Source organism: Pseudopipra pipra, chromosome 9 (genome assembly GCF_036250125.1).
Source record: "Pseudopipra pipra isolate bDixPip1 chromosome 9, bDixPip1.hap1, whole genome shotgun sequence".
Lineage (NCBI taxonomy): Eukaryota > Metazoa > Chordata > Aves > Passeriformes > Pipridae > Pseudopipra > Pseudopipra pipra.
This window is the reverse complement of record NC_087557.1, coordinates 1,971,694-1,989,448: the sequence shown is the minus strand read 5'-3', so window position 1 is coordinate 1,989,448 and position 17,755 is coordinate 1,971,694. Positions and strand designations below refer to the sequence as shown.

The following is a 17,755-nucleotide window of genomic DNA, read 5'->3' as shown; positions in this document are numbered from 1 at the left end:
CCCACAGTGCCCGTTTCTGCCGGTACCCGGCGCCGCCGAGGGGTTGCTCGCAGCGCTGAGCCGCGAGCACAACTGGCTCAGTGACCCTTGTTTTTCAAACCTGGTGCGGCCTGTGTTCTTCAGCCATGGCACCCCCTCAGCCATGGCACCCCCTCAGCCATATCATCCCCTCAGCAATGATCCCCTCAGCCATATCACCCCCTCAGCTGCGACACCCCGTCAACCATGACCTCCTTAGCCATGTCATCCCCTCAGCCATGTCACCCCCTCAGCAATGATCCCCTCAGCAATGTCATCCCCTCAGCTGTGACACCCCCTGAGCCATGACCTCCTTAGCCATGTCATCCCCTTAGCCATGGCCCCCCCTCAACCATGACTCCCCCTCAGCCATGTCACCCCCTCAGCCATGTCACCTCCTTAGCCATGTCACCCCCTCAGCCATGTCACCCCCTCAGCCATGTCACCTCCTTAGCCATGTCACCCCCTCAGCCATGTCACCTCCTTAGCCATGTCATCCCCTCAGCCATGGCCACCCCTCAGCCATGACTCCCCCTCGTTGCTCTGGGCTGTAGTTCAAGGGGTCATATCTAGTTGACCAAAAAATGCCATGCTTAATGCTGGGAACTCTCCCTGGCAGCCTGCCCTGTGCGTGAGGCAACGCCAGCTCCATCTCGCCTCTTCCAGCACCTTGGAACCCCCTGGGAACGGCATTTTCCCAGCTGGATGAGAAATATCCACACACTCTCTTCACGATAAATCCTGTCTTGCCCGGGAAAGTAATTTGAAAACATCCCTGCTGATAAATGAGGGGTATTTGAAGCCCTGTCTGTTTGTTATGTGTTTGTATGTGAGATAGTGCAGCGGGTTCCTGATTCATGACTGGACCTGAGAGCTGCTGCAAGATCATCATAAATAATCCACGGACCGGGTGAAGGCTGAGGCTCCATGTTTGCTTCCTGATTTAAAGTGCCAAGGTCACCTGGAAGGCAGCGATACACTTCCCTGTGCAATTTCCCTGTGTGCTTCCTCCGGATTCGGAGGCCGCCTTGGTCAGGAAATAGGAAACCTGTAGATTATGTTAGATACAGCTTCAGTGTCTTGCCGGTCAAATGTGCATGATATATTGTCATATATTATAATGTTTACCCATTTCTCTATAATTTTTCAAGAATCTCGGTGCAGAAGTGTGTTTCAAAACACTGAAGTTGGGTGTTTCTGAGATTTCAAGCAGAAAGTGCTTCAAAATACTGCAAATGATGGTCTTGTCTCCTCGGAAGCAGGCGTTAAAGCTGTAGGTATATTCCTCACCCACACACCTCTCTGAGATACACAGTGCCCACACTGCAGCTGAGCCCTCCCCAGCTTCTCACTTTGCCTGCAGCAAACAGGACAATCCCGATTTCCCTGAGACATTCTCAGTGCCTCCTTTCAGTTTTTAAATCACCAGCCACACCTCAGTCCTGCCTTCCCACTCTCTGCTTGCTTTGTGAATGAAGTTTCTTATCAGGGCCATTGTAATCAGAGGCAAAGCTGGGAGGGAGCAGGAGGTGAAGACAAGAGACAGGAACCATGATCAAATAGCTGGGATGTTCCTTAATTAAGTAAATCTCGGGATTACGCAAGCTGCTGTTCCAGTTTTCTCAGGAAAGGAGATGTCTTTATGAATCACCGTCAATTTTCATTATCAGCCACCGACTGAGACGTCAGAGAGCAAGAGTAGCATCTTCCCCACAGCACAGTTAGCAGATGAGTGTTCCCAGTTCTCTTCATGTAGACAGGGGAACACGTTTGGGATTTTGGGAAGCATGTCTAAGCCAGGACCTCAGGCAGCATCTCCTTTGGGCCGGTTGCATTCTGATGACCCAAACTCACTCCTGGAAAAAAAAGGTTTTGTTCCTGTGCTCCTTGCTTAGTAATCAACATGAAATTATTTTACATCATTAAAACACCATTGTTCTGGACAACTGTATTTCCTGTGATGATGGAAAAGACTTCTATGACATGCAAATACTTTAATTTCAAATTGCTAGAAACTTTGCAATCCTTCCCAATGAAACTCATGCTGAATCTTAATTGATTTCTGAAGAAGAACACATTATTGGAAGGGACTAGTGGGATTGAGTTGGAAAGCCCTCTTGCTTTTCATGCCAGTGGCGTGTTCCTCCTAAGCCAGGTGGTTTGTAGGTGTCCCTGACTCTGATGTGGCTCTTCTGCTGGTCCCTGTCCCCACATGTCTCATCTAAAGATCTAATGGCTAAAGGAAAGGCTGCATTTGTTGATTCTGGATATTGCAAAGCCTTGATGTCATAACAGCAAACTCTGCTTCTGACAAAGCTGTGTGGTGAAAACCACGTGAGAGGGGAAAATATTAGATTTGGTGAGAACAAAATACGGGGCTTGGATTGCTGCACCAAAAATGGAGAAAATGCAGAAAAAATAAGCTAGTCCTAGAAGTAAGAACAAGACCTTTTTCTCTTCACATAAAGACAAATCATTCTACAATATGTCTTTAAATCCAGCCTCACAGAGTGTTCCTCTGTGGCCAGACTAGCACAGCTCAGTGCAGTGCAGCACCTGAGCCAGGGACACCACCAGCCAAGGATCTGGGCCCTGCTTTGGTTTTAAAGAGAAAAATTGTTTCTATGAGTGAACAAAACGCTTTGTGAAACCCAATACAATTTAGTGAATCATCATTTATTGTGTATATATTTAAATTATATATAGATATGTATTGCAACTGAAGGTTCCTTTTGTTCTCTGTAATTCTCACACCGGTCTACTCATCCATAGCTTTTCCTTGCTGCATTTTGGAGAGGTTTTCCATAATTTGTTCTGGTTGCAGAAGTCTTTGTGTAGAACACATTTTGTCTGTGCCTTGGCTCTCAGAGTCCTCAGCAATGACATTTTAATGTTGTTTGGGCTGTGTTGGGATTGATGGTCCACATGGACTCTTTCCTGTAAACTCTGGCACCTCGTTTGCCATCTGGCTGGCTGATAAGAGCTACTCTGAGCAGGGCACTTCATCTCCTTTCCTTTCCCTGTGGCAAAGCAATGATGATCTTGGATAAATCCTCTACTTAGGAGCAGAGATTGTAGGAAATTTATAAGCACTATGGAGGAGTATTAAAAGACCCAGGTTTAATAGCCATGGCCTTACATTTTGAAGGCAGGTTCTCTATCAAGTCTCTGTTCATCTTTCTTGAACAATGTAAACATCTTTCCCTTCTTCCTTCCCATTCTTCCACCAGAGTCACCTTCCTTGATTTGTGCTGGACAGAAAGCCAGAGCCTGTCTGCCACAACAGGGCTATAAATTATGCCTTGTCTCATTTCCATTAAGCAAATAGAAGTCTCTCTAATTAATTCTATTGGATTAAGTCCACAGAAAATGTACAGAGGATTCCGAGAGAGCTGCTAGTTAATGTCTTTAAAAACCCCTTCTTCTGAATACCTGTCCTTGAAGGATCAGTCCTGCCATCTCAAAGACAACAGCTTTTGGGATGAAGCCTCGTGTGAGCTCCCAGCTGCAGATATATCTTGCACAGAGAAGATTGCGACAATTTTTGAAAAATTACAGCTTTTATAACTCTTTCAAGACAATTCGCCCCAGGCAACTGTCAGCAGATCCATCCTGGGCATGGAGATCCTACTTTCTTTATGTTACAAGTTATTTTCCCTTGGCCTGGGACAGTATTTAACCCAGATGTAACATCAGTTCACAAGTGTGGATGTGTTCAAAGCAGTACCTGTCCTGTCACCACTCTTGGAGCAGACAAATCAAAAGCTGATATTCAGATCTGATCCCCAGCAAATGGAGTGGCACATTTGTGACTGCCCCATCCCTGGAAGTGTCCAAGGCCAGGTTGGAGCAACCTGGTCCAATGGAAGGTGTCCCTGGCCAGGGGGTGGAACGAGATGAGCTTTAAAGTCCCTTCCAACCCAAACCAGTCTGGGATTCTTTGGTTTTAAGGAGACTGGACTAAAGTCTGATCCTTTGGAGTACACATGTTCAAGAGTTTCTGATCAGGCATGAGCTGTTAAAAAATCTCTAGTTTATGGCTTTCCTGTAGAACTTGAAATGTGGTTATTGTTGATTTAGGACCAGGAGCCTAGTTAAAATTAAATGCTTTCCAGCTGTATTAAGTTGTGGTTGCTGGGCAGTGGTATTTGCAATATGTTCTACTTGTACATTATAAAAATGCTGATTCTTTCCATACACCTGTAGGTCTTTTGTGCTTCCATAAGGACAATAGTTTCTTTGGCTGAAACATCCTGTCCAGAGGGTTACAATAAAACACTTTGCACTTGAATTGTTTGCCTTCCTGACCCCTCAGCTTTCTGCCAGCTTCTGACTGTGCCTGCAAGTAAGAGCTTTGTACTATTTGTCCTTGAGGTTGCACTTACTAAATATGTTTGCTGCCTGTACTGCAGCCTGGGAGCTCCCTATTTGCTCCTCCTTCTTTTTATTTTTCTCCATCTGAAGCTACATCGTTACTAATGAAAAATCAAAATGTGAAGAAAAATGAGTTAGAAATTTTAAATTATGAGTGTTTCTTCAAATATTAAGAATGATAACACTGTGAAATCTCTTTTACAAGCAAAGCTCTTTTTTCAGCTTTTACAGAAGAGCCCAGTGTCCCTCAATTTTATTTTTTAATTAATGCTAACATAAAGCTATGAGAACAAAATTGATTTAGGAGTTGGACTGCGCATTTGTAATCTCTGCACAAGCAGAAGGGTAGATTTCTAAAGTTACTTTAACTCTGCTTATATGTTTCAGCCACAATAATGCTATGACTAACTTAATTGGGAAAAAAAAAAGAAGAAAAAATGTAGAAAAACCTTTATGTCCTGTGAAAGGAAAGGTATTGCTGCTGTGAGAATTGCTATTCCTGCTGGCAGGAAGGCAGGAGGTTAATGAGAACCCCTCCTTGAGGGTTGCTTTTCTCAATTTTCTCATGTGCACAGGAACAAGCCAAAGGTGAGCTACACTGTTTCTTGATGAAGAGCAATGAATTAATCTTAAACTCCATCACTTATTCCATAGAACACAGAAATTTAGTGTAATCGTGTCCTCACTCTGTATTGACAGTGTCTGAAAAATAACTTTCTGAGACATGGATTCTCTTTGATTTCATCAGTGTCATGTCATAGGACAGAGCAGCACAGGGAAAAGTGTAAGGAGCACATTTGGAGCAAGAGACACTTTTCCTGCATCACCAGTGTCTCCCCTCCAGAATCTGAATTACCCCACGGCCTTGAGAGGGGACAAAAAGGCTGGAGAGATTTAAAATTCCAGCACTCTGCCCATGGGGACAAACTAGATGCACCAAGAGTCTGTAACATACACTCGGTGTCACGTCCATGTGCCCTCCTGAGCACTGCACATTCCACTGGAAGGTCATGCCTGTCCCTCTTTGGCCTCATCCCTCTATCACAGAGAGTGAGAACAGCTACAGGCTCGTGTTACCCGGGAGCATTAATTGTGCTGGGTGGAATGCCCAGCTCATTCCTCTGAATGAATGTATGTGTATGTGTATCCCACAGTGCCATCCTTACAGGCTGGGCATTAACCTACCAGCACAGCCAGGAGAGGCAGTGGAACAACAAACTCAATTTTTATTAAAATGAAACACTCTCTTTTGACCCTGGTGTTAAGGACTCAGTTATTGTCATATATAAGATGGAGAGTTTGGAACATGCTGTCTGTGGTGCCAAGATAATTGCTGTGTGTGTTTTGTTCCAGCTCCAAAGCTCTGCAGCCATCCCTACCAGCAACAGCAAGTTCCTGCTCCTGTCAGTTAAAAGCCTGTTTACCTTTGAACTCAGTGGGAACAAGAACCGGGTCCTTGTGCAACTGTGGGAAATAATTGACTGCAGTAACATTTCCATCAGCCCCGTGAGCTGATTTGAACCAGATTACTCAGGTAATTGCAGCAGGGTTTACTTACAGTTTTACATCCTTAATTACCACCCAAGTCTTCAGCATTAGGAATGATATGTATTTAGGGACAAGAGGAAAAGGCACTAGTGGTTTTCTACAAGCTGTTTCAGACCCAAAAACTCTCATGGCCACTCCAAAGACCAGAGTGTGTATTCAGCTTTTGTGAATTATAGGAGATACTAGAGCAAACAAAGCAGATGTTCCTTTTATATCAGTCCTGAGGCCTGAAGTTTAAAAAGAAACCGAGAATGTTGTCTTGCTTTCCCCCAGAAGTGATAATCTATCTTCATCTCTTAATTTTTGCCTCCTGTTCATTTATGGTTTTTCTTCTGAATGTCCTTTGTTCATTAATTTTCGTTGCCTGCTTTTATGACTTTTGGCAAACACCAAGGTGATAAATTATTGACTCTTCATTAGAGAGAACAATCCCCAGTGGCTCTACCTTGTGGTACTTTTATAGGGTGCCTTATCTTTTCCTTTCTCTTCTAAATGAACACATCTGATGTGTTTGATGGGAAAGGGGAAGTGGCATTACCATTTATAAAGTCCAGTTTGAAATCTGTAAGTGAAAGCTGGGTCCCTTTTGGTTTTGTAGTCACTCCCTTTTTATGAGTGAATTTATTTGGAATTCTACCATACTTACTTTTCTTGAAGTTTTCCCTACCGTAATCTCTGATCCCATCACAAAAATGAATGACTGTAGTGTCACAGCAGCTCAGAGAGATTTACAGACCTCATTTTGCAGCTTTAGAAGCTGAGGCTCAAAAAGGCCAAGTCATTGGTTTGAGTCACAAAGGAAGAATGGAGCAAAACTGTGAGTTAAATTTGGAACACCCAGGTCCTGTGTACACACTTTCACCCTAAAGCCATTGTTCTGGTGTGATGCAAAGAGCAATGTGACTCATGCACATACATGTCTGTTTTATATAACTATTTAGAACAGGACCACCTTATGAATATGAATAACTCAGGATGATTTTGGGGAGGAAATATCCAGAAAGATGAATTATCATTTGGATAAGATAAAATACTTGAGGTTTTTTAAGTCATCAATGAAGGCTGATGGCCAAAATAACTGGCTGGCTGCAGGTATTGCTGTAGTATCTTCCCATCCTTCCTAGCTACCTCCCTGAAAAATTAAATCCTGGCACTAGGAACTGCATATTTGGGGAAAGAATGGGTACTGGCATGGTCATAGTGAAAAGTTTGGTGGAGGAGATAGAACAAGGAACAGTCTCGAGCTTTCCAGGACTTCCCAATTTCAGAATTAAAAACTCCAAACCCAACCCAACCACACAGGCCGAATGAAGGAGATATCATTTGACACTGTGACATCAATCCTGTCAGCAGTAACCCTCCCTTACCCTTCTCCACTCAATCCATCTTTAGCCACAGACTAACTCTCTTGACAAACTTGACTTTGCCAGTCCTGACTCCTCCTTACCTTAGGGCTTGCTTAGCTCGTTATTATCCACGGCCATTTTTCCAGTCTCCATGCAAATTCCCAGGCCCACCTCTGGTTCCTCTGCCTGAAAACCCACCTCTGCCCACCACACCTCTCGACACTGGTTCCTTGGGAACTCTCTCTGCCTGCTCCAGGCTGCTCCCTCCCTCCCTCCCAGCTGAGGTCAGGGAGCAGCTGGTGGAGTTGGATGTCATTCCTCCCCTGGCACAGGCTGAAACACTTGCTCTCCTGTCTCAGACCACCGGCACTGTATGTGCAGCTGCTGCTGTGTCCGGAGGAACAGGAGATGGGAAACCTACTCCTAGACATGGGAAACACATGTCCTGAGTCTGTGTGGTTGAAGCAAGTCAGTTCTGTGGAATAATCTTGGATCATTCACCTGCTGCCTCCTCTTTGTGCTGAGGGGCTGAGCAGATTCCAGGGACTAGGATGGCACTGCAGTGTGCCTTTGGCTGGGTGTTGTGCTTCGCTCTCAGGGCATTGGGGTTTGGTGGTGGACACATGATTGAAATGGCTGAAATACAGAAAATGAGCTAATGGGGAAGAGGCACAAGCTGCAGCTGGACTAACATTCCCTTCAGGAGAAGGAGAAGGGATGACAACAGCTGTCACAAGAAGGGATCCCTTTCTTGCTGCTGTACAAGCAAAGCAGAGATGATCTACAACAGTTTATTGCACAGCCTGTTGGATTACTTGGGATGACTATTCTACAGTCACCTGGAATTCCATTCATAACAAAGGAGGAGTTTTTTTAGGATGATGCTGATCTCCTATGAAAACAGAAATATGACAGACATTATATGTGCATCCAGTGCCACCCCCTGCCATGAGCAGGGACACCTTCCACTAGCCCAGGGTGCTCCAAGCCCTGTCCAGCCTGGCCTTGGATGAAGCTGATGGGTGCATGACAAGCTGTTATTCCCTAAATCCGTCAGTAATAGAGGACATAGGTTGAAACAGGTAAAAGGTAAATTCGAAACTTTAATTGAAGAAAGTACTTCTTTAAATGACATGTAATGAACTTCTGGAATTTGCATCCTGAGGAGGTGATGGAGGCTGATTTGGAATGAGATTACACAAATTCATGGATGCCAGGTACATGAATAGCTACTACAGGGAATAGTCAGAGATGTATCCTCTAATATCCCTAACTCAGGGCAGTAGGAGGGACCACAGGAATTGGCTCATGGGCTCTCCTGAAACACCATTTTCTGTTCCTATTTGTCTGTGAGATGGACCATTGGCCTGAGGGCCTATAAATAGGCCTGGGGTTGCTAAATATGTATCTTAGATACTTGGATTTGCTTTAGTTTTGAGTACTACAGTACCCAATAATCTGTGAGCAGAATACAGTGTCCATAAACAGCAGATAAAACACTCAGGGGTATTGGGAAACTAACTACAGCCAGGCACAAAAATAACCACTTCGAATACATACTGAGGAAGAGTTTACTCCTTCATGGTCCAGCATTTTTGGTATCAAACAGAACCTGTGCCTAAAGAGACAACCAGCATCGCTGCTCTGGTTTCCTGAGTCCTTTGGAGGTGTGCAAATAAGCAGTTTTGTACTTGCAGAGGTCTCTGGAGGCTGAATTCCAGGGGAATGGTACTGAAATGTAGTCCTTTTTATCTCTCCAGAAGCTGCCCACAGTTAGGGTGGGTGCAGCCTGAATTTTGGGATTTTTTAATGGCCCAACATACTCCTCGTGTTGTCAAACACTCACAGTACAGCAGTGATTAGCTTTGAACCTGTTCTGATCTACAAGTGACCCAATCTACTGCCAGCACATCACTCATCACAGCAAGTGAGAGATGTGGGGGGACAAAGAACCCCCATTTAAAGACAGGGGATGAGCCAGTTTGTGTAATTTTTTTAATTTGGGCTCAGATTCCTTTCTGGGGCAGTACATTTGCTGCATATTGATTTTCCTGGAGTTACATAAGGCCTAAACCAGCCCTTTGTCACCAAAAGCAGTGCAGCTGTTTCCAGGACCATGAGTCATGCATGTGACTTCTCTTTTTAACTTCCCACTGGCTGTTTAAAAATACACTTTAAATCAGTTCTGCTTTTCAACACCAAAGAGAAATGGCAGTAACTTTTCCCAAGAACTGGAGATTTGGGCCAAACATTAAGTTTGTGCTGAGAAGTTGTGATAAACTCAGATATTGACATGATGTTACAGAATATGGGAGATACATATCTGATTACATCTAAAATTCAGGTTGGAGGTACTGGAATTGTATGATTTAAGATATAATGAAACAAATTAATGTTAGCAGCAGTGGGGAAAATTGAGAATTTCCGGCTACACTGGCACTTCTTTGGGAATGTGTTCATTTACAGTTAATTAAACATTAAAGCCTATGAAAGTGGGTCTGCTGAAAAAAATAATAAATGCAGGTACAGGGTGAGAGTGAAATTCTCGTCGAAGTATCTTGTGTAATCCCATCTGGATTAGCAAAACAACCACTGCTGATTGAGACCAGCTTTTCCTTGGCCTCTTCCTGTGGTGTTTCAGAGCTGTAACAACCTGGTCATCATGTACTTGTTTTTGAACCTTGTTTTGTTTTGCTCCAACTTTTGTGCCAGGGATCTAACCTGACTGGGATGTGCCTCCAAAGGGAACTCTGTGCTCTTCTGGAGTAACATCATGTCATTCCTGGCCTGGGTCCCTGCCATGATCCCAAGATGGAGCAGTCTGTGCTCCCTGCATCTCCCAGGTGCTCCCAGACTGTGGGAGCAGTGGCTTTACAGCACTTTAGATTGGATTTGCTGAAGTCACACCACTAATTATACAATATTCACATATCATATTATATTTATATGATAAATATGTGAAATCTATATATTTGCACTCATCACCTCTAAGGCTTTTGATCTGCTTTGTGAGCTGAGAGGACAGCCTGTATCCTCCTGGCTGCTTTGTCCCAGGTCAAAAACTCAGGGAAGGGTTGTTGAGTGACATCTCCAACGTTTGTACAGTTCCATTCACCTCACACACTTGCATAAATTTCAACAAATGAGTTATTTTTAGTAAAAAGAATGGCAGAGGCATGATGATGCAAGAAAGGCTGAGACATGACTTGACAGTTCTTTTGTACATTATGAACCTCTCTGGTTTTGCAGGAAACTCAAAAGCCCGATGCGAGGGTTTTATGATGGATTTTTCCAAGGCAAAAATCCATGGACTGGCTTCATACCACCAGCACACTTTAGGTAACTGAGTGCATTTAAGAGGACAGATATTAAATTTTACATCAATTTGTACTGACACACCCCAGAAATACATACAAGAACACAAATAGAATTTATTTATATATATGTGTGTGTGTGTGTCAAAATTCTATCCCAGCCCAAACCAAGACACTCTGTGAGTTGTACAGAGACATGTGTCAGCTCTTAGGTGGGAGGTATATCCAAGTCACCTTCCTTGGGATAACCCTGTAAGCAACCACATGCACAAGTCAGGGCAGGATCAGGCCCTGGCTCTGCCTTTTATAAAGCAAAGCTGCTGCTTAGCAACTATTTTCTGCCTGGATGAAAGCAGGAACCTTGACAATCATAAACAAATATGTAGGTCCAGGCAGAGGCCAAGTTAAATAAAATGTCCTTTACCCCAACTCTGTCTGCTCCTTTTAATTCATGGTAAAAATTTCCATGAAAAACAAGAGGGAGTGTAGGACACAGACCTTTAAAGGAGGGGGTTAAAAGAGAAATAAATATGATGCACAGGACGTTTTCAGCCACTGTAGGAAATAAATAAGACCTCCAGAGGAGATAAAAATAATTTAATTCAGTCTTTTGAAGGCAAAATTTAAAGTGGATTTAAAATTTTCCTTTTTTCCCTCCATAAGTAATAATTACAAATATGTGTTATTTCTTCCATAAAACTTAATGTGGAATGAAGAGGCCAAGGAGTCACTTTGGAGATCTTTATTTACAGGTATTTTTGGTCATGTCAGCCAGACATTCTCATGCATTAATGAGAATTAGTGCCCAAGGATGAGCTCCAGAAAGAGAGCCCCTGCCAGCAGCCTACAGAGCTCTTGCATTTGCTCACTGACATCATGTGCTGCCTGTAAAATTGCTAAAAGCCCAATTTCCAGAGGTCTTTGTATCCCTAGGGATGCAGCTGGCACCCAGACACTGCATTTTCAAAGGAAAATCTAATGCAAAGAAAATGAGGTTCCTAAATCTCCGGGTAACTGGATGCTTAATCTATTAAGGTACTTTTGAAAATCCCATTAGGCATCTAACTCACTTCCCAGCCCGGCTGTAGGGTAAATCCCTAGGGACTGATCTCTCCACAGGCATCTCTCTGTATCTTTTGAGTGCAATACACATAATCATGGCCCAATATCCATGTAAAGTAGCATAAAATCTCCCCAAAGGATGAACAAGACAGGCAACCCCACTGTTTTCATCTCCTGATCTAGAAATTTTAGGGCAGAGAGACTGACCTTCATACCTTTTCCAACAAAAAAGGCTTCTGGGTAACAGGGGAAAAATACAGAGCCCTGCTTGTATTTTCAAAACACCTGAACCTTTTGCTTTTCTTGGAGGCTTAAATGCTTCCAAACACCTGGTGCTAAGGATTTAATGGTAAAGAAATCAACTTTGGATGCTAAAATTGTGGCATTGCTTTGAAAATCCAGTCAATAGAATCCCAGAATGGTTTGGGTTGGAAGGGATACTAAACTTATCCAGGGGCAGGGGCATGGGACAGGGACACCTTCCATCAGCCCAGGTTGCTCCAAGCCCCGTCCAACCTGGCCTTGGACACTCCCAGGGATCCAGAGGCAGCCACAGCTTCTCTGGGCAACCTGTGCCAGGGCCTCCCCACCCTCCCAGGGAAGAATATGGAATGGATTAAATTGCTATACAAATCCAGTAATAAAAAATACAAGGGAAATTGTCTTTTGAAAATTGCTGAATCTTTAGGAGCACAGCAAGAATTTTCCTGTAAAGCAGAAGGGAACAGAAAACATTTGAAGTCCTTAATATAATGATAATGCTTTTAAATTTACACTAAGAACAAATGACACACTCATATGTTTAAGGCTTTTTTACTGTAGAATTTCCACGTTTTGGCCCCCAGGGCTGCTTTTGTACAAACCCATTTTGACACACTCACTAATCTTTGGAGGGCTTTGAGCAAGGAAATTATATGTAAGCCAGAGGCATGCCTGCATAATGCCATCATAAACAAAGTTAAGCAAGACAAAAATATTTTCTGTTTATCTTCCTATATCAGGTGTTGTAAAAACCTCGATGAATTGGTGCTGTTATTTTTAAGCAGGTTAAGCTGGTTTTGTCACTAAGTATTGGATAGGTTTTGATTAAAGACAGAGCAGTGCTATCAACTCTGTTTAGGAGGCATGGAACAATGACAGACTTCGTGATGGTTCTCTTGATACCACTGCTCTTAAAAGACAAATTAAACCTCTAAAAAGTACCTTTTAAAAATAATTCTGGTTAAAATGAAGTATCTGTTTTCTGGGAAGCATCTCTTGGGTGGGAAATCACAGGGTTGTGTGACAGCCAAGGAGGGTGTCTGGATTGCTGATGGTTACAAGAGCTTTCATTTTCATAAGGTTTTCCATCGTGAGATTGATGCTACCCTTGAGCCTGAAGATGGCTGGCAAGAGACTTGTGGGTGAGCGGAGGAGACTGTCACAGCAGTGCCTGTGGGGAGATGCTGGAGGCACTCAGGCACAGCAGGTCCTTCTCTGAGCCAACTGATCCTTGGCAGGTTGCAAACAGAGCAAAACTGTGAGTAACTACCCTCAGAATGGAAAAGGGAGATGATATCAGTTCACTTTGGTTGCATTTCCATCAGTGTTTATCAAGGGAAAGTACTCCTGGGTGAAAGAGAACATCACCACCAAAGCTGAACGTGGATGAAAATTTAATGGGGCTTGTAGATTATAACTGGTGTCTTTCATGACCACCATGGAATACCCAGGGAAGTCATGTGATGGGAAATTAAGTTTAGAACCCCAGTCCACATGAGTGGATGGAGCCTCCTCATGTATTATGCTATAATTGCAATTAAGAGCTCTGTGTACAGGAAGTCTCTTAGCAATTAAATGTTCTGCTTGAGCTTGGGATCAGGAGTGTACTCAGATGTAACTGTTGAGCTGGAGACGGTCTGTAAGACCAAAAGCAATGTGAGAATAAACAAACACACCTCCTTCATGGAAAACAACATAGGATCACAGAGTCACTAAGGTTGGAAAAGGCCTCCAAGACCACAGAGTCCACCCTGTGCCTGATCCCCACCTTGTCACCCAGCCCAGAGCACTGAGTGCCACGGCCAGTCACTCCCTGTGCTCGTAAACTCTTGTGCAAATACTTCCTGAGAATAAATATAAAAATAGAACATCCAGTGAAGCCCTAAAAGTGTCGCAGTAGCAGGACCTTCCCCTTCAGGCTGGTGACAGACCGAGGCGAGTCCTCCATGGCAGCCAAGCTCAGACTGAGCTGCTCTGTCTGGTGTGTGAGGTGCATTATCCAGCCTGAAAGCTAAACTTCATAGGAGCTGCTTACCCTGGATCAGCTTACTCTTCCCAGTGGAGGTTTGGAGGTTTAAATGCTCACCTACACGCTGCTTATTTTGCCTTAGTGCCTTCATGACTCAGTGGGTCAATAGGCCAAAGCCCAACTACCCCAGCTTCAGGCTGTGACACCTGAACTTTAGGCTGGGAGGAAGAACAAGGTCTTCCTCACATCAAAGGATCAATATCTTTCATTTAAACTTCACAAAGAGCTAATAAAGCTCACCCATCTTTGCACAGAGGAAGCAGGTATCAATCACATCTCCTGAGTGCTGGTGTCTCGGAGAGATGGGAAGCAACTTGCCCAGTTGAGCTGGATCCCTGTTTTAATCAGCAGGTAACATCCTCAACATAAGATATTGGTTTTAGGTATTAACACTTCACTATACAAAACCTGTCTTCAGCTGAAAAATAGGTTGTTTAATGAGGGAATAAATACAATGAATCCCTTTGAAATGCAAAACGGCTTTTGGTAGTAGCAGAGTAAATATTAAAAGTACTTCTTACTAATCAAACTCAGATGTTCCCTGCCCAAAACTGGATGTACAGCAGTCAATGGGCTCAATACAACAAAGACAAAATATAATTAGTAATAATAATAATCCATGCAGATTCCACCAGAAGGGCACTGTAATACCCTACTCCAGTTCTCTTTGTGTCTGCACAGATGTCTTCTTATTTCTTTGCAGTCCATTGACAGTGACATCGTTCCTCAAGGGAATGACGAGTTATTTCTGTAACATTTCAAAGTTGAAATTTATATTTTAATGTGGCAATAGTATTTAACATACAGCAAGGCACTGAAATAGGGCCTGAAAATGTCAGCTGTTATGAGCAGTGCTTTGTGGAAAGGGATTATTCACTTGTTTGCTTCATTCCAATATTTATAGTTAGAAATGTCACCACTGTGGAGTTCAACCACCTCTCCCATAATTTAGATAATTTTACTTTTTTAGGGATTTGCTCTTATTTCACAGTGATAACAAACACTGCCACTTTCATAAACAGCCATTATCTCTTTCCCTCCACAAATTATTTTCATGGAGCAAAATACATGGAGAATTTGCAAATATGGGACCACAGTTTCAGATGCTTCCTGTTGACTCTTACCTTGTCCCTCTGGGAGGGTGGGGAGGCCCTGGCACAGGTTGCCCAGAGAAGCTGTGGCTGCCCCTGGATCCCTGGGAGTGTCCAAGGCCAGGTTGGACAGGGCTTGGAGCACCCTGGGCTGGTGGAAGGTGTCCCTGCCCATGGCAGAGGGTGGCACTGGATGATCTTCAAGGTCTCTTCCCACCTAAACCATTCTATGAGTCTTTGATATGTCTGAGAGGTTGTGGAGAGCAGGAGTGACCAGGAAATGTTTGCAGCTGCCCAAACCCTGTCTGCCCAATCTCAGCAAAATCTGAAGCAAAGGCCAACTGCTCCGAGTTCTAATAGCTAATGGAAATCTACCCTCTTTCAGTTAAACCTCATTATCCCTCGTCCTATCACTCCATGCCCTTGTAAAATGCATATATAAGTGTACATATAAAAATATGTAGAGCTGTAAAACCTGGTGGGGACCTTGAGTCATGATTTTGGTACTCACTTTCTCACCTACAGAAAAGTGGCAAATGCACTGTTTCTGTGGATGGCAGACAGACCAGAGAGCAATTACACTCCCCAGGGTGGAACATCTCACATCAACAAGGCTCACTTTGGTGCTGGGGATTCAGTGGGATTCAGCTCCAGTGGGCTCTGGCAAAGACCCTAAATATAGAACATTACATGACCTTAATGTTGCTTTTGAAAATAGACTGCTGATACTGAGATTTACATAAAGAAATACATAAATTTACTGTTCAACATGGTGGATAAATGCCCTGTGGCAAACATCTATTAGAGAAGTAGAATGTAATTAAAGTTACTTAATGCTGGGAAAGTAAACATTACTTGGATTATTTTGTCATTCCTAATCTATTAATCAAATCCATCTCAGTTATATTTCCTTATTCACTGTCTTTACTAATGGAGCCTCATTTTCCCTTTCTTCTAAAAGTAATATTTATGTTCCACGCTTAATGTATTTTATGTTTTAATGAAGAACCTCAGTGTCGAAGTGAACATGAGGGTTTTTTCTGTCTTTGAATTTTACACTTACGGGAACTGTTCCACCAAAAAGCAGCTGGGCTTCACACCCAATACACTTTTTCACTTGCAAAACCATATCAGTTAACTAGAGAAAGCATTTAATCTGCCTGTAGGGTCACCAACTTTATTTTCTTTAGTGGGGGCAACCAGTCTTAGAGCATGATCACAGGTTGCCCAGAGAAGCTGTGGCTGCCCCTGGATCCCTGGAAGTGTCCAAGGCCAGGTTGGACAGGGCTTGGAGCAACCTGGGCTGGTGGAAGGTGTCCCTGCCCATGGCAGGGGGTGGCACTGGATGGGCTTTAAGGTCCATTCCAACCCAAACCATTTGATGATTCTACGATTCTGTGACTTAGCAGAAGTCCAGATTCTGGATAGGTTTTCTCTGTCTTTTCTAAATCTAAAAGAATGTGCAGGTTTAATAGGTGCTGCTTTGTCATTTCCTAGTGATGCCTGCTCCCATTGGGAGGGCCAGCTTCATTCCAGGGTTGCTGCAGATGCACAGTAATGATCCTTCTAGAGATCAGCAGGGCAGAGTTTTAGATGAGGAGGGGACCAAGGGGTGCCCTTCATTTCATACTCCCCAGGCAGCAGCAGCTTCAGCCTGGCCTGTGCTGTGGGGAAGCCTCCAGAAAGGGTTTCTGAGCTGGTCACAGGAACCCCAAAGAGCCCAGTCCCACCCAGGGCAACAGCACAGAGTAACTCCACTTTTGAGCTGCTGTTCTTCCCTCTGGAAGATCCAGGAGAGCAAAAGCACGTGGGACACTTCAGGAAGACTGTATGCAGAGCACAGGAAGAGCTCTGGACCCCTGCCAAGGCAGACAAGGGAATTTTATCCCTAGATGAAGTACTGTTTCAAAAGTTTAAAATCCAGGTGACAGCACTGCTGCAGTGCTCCATGGGCACTGACATGCACTCTCCAAGCAGAATCCATAGCAGCTCCCAAAATCCCTAAGCACAGAGTACAGCATGTGAAGAAATGGCTGTGAAGAAATCCAGGGTGGGAAACCCAGGTGAGATCATAAATGCAAGTATAAAAGGGAAAAGATGAAAGTGCTGAGCTGAATGTATGTCCTTATGGTTATAAATGGTCTCTATCATGCAAAACATCTTTATTTTGTGTCTTGATTTTAACCTGAGGCTGTAACAGCTACTCTAGCTTTGCTTCATTTATCAGAATTTAACCTGAAAGCAGTTTTATCAGTTTATCTCTGCTGACTTCACTGGAATTATGTCCTTATCTCTCTCCTTCTCTCTAATAAGAGATTCCTGAATTTTCATTCTCACTTTAAAGACTGATAGAAATACCATGTTCTCTCTGTTCATGTAAGCAGAGTCCTGCCCTTTTAGGGTCAAATCTAATTTTTGTTAGGTCAACACAGTGTTTTTAATTTATTTCTGTGGGAGCTGATCAGACTTTCATAGGATAAACTGAATTAGGTATCACCTCATAGTATATACCTTGTTAATTTTCAGGAGATGTCATGTGTTTGGGCAGTTTGAAAGGTGAAGTAACATAAACCAGATTTAGTAGATGGAGTAAGAGTTTCTTATTTAAAATCCTTCAAGATGATTTCACATGAAAACAGCCTGGCTCCAAATGATATCCAGGACATGTCAAACAGTTAATGATACACAGTCAGATCTCATATGACACCATGG

At 43.4% G+C, this 17,755-nt stretch overlaps 1 long non-coding RNA gene across 2 annotated transcripts; it reads left to right on the top strand.

Moving 5' to 3' along the window:
* Positions 1-71: 71 nt before the first annotated feature.
* On the top strand, positions 72-15,906 carry LOC135418618 (uncharacterized). Of its 2 annotated transcripts, none has more exons than XR_010432572.1 (5): positions 72-4,363; positions 5,746-5,926; positions 10,536-10,625; positions 13,004-13,181; positions 15,569-15,906. It is a non-coding gene; the product is annotated as an uncharacterized LOC135418618 (long non-coding RNA). The 2 variants fall into 2 exon arrangements; XR_010432573.1 differs by having other exon boundaries at positions 4,780-5,926.
* The last annotated feature ends 1,849 nt before the right edge of the window (positions 15,907-17,755 follow it).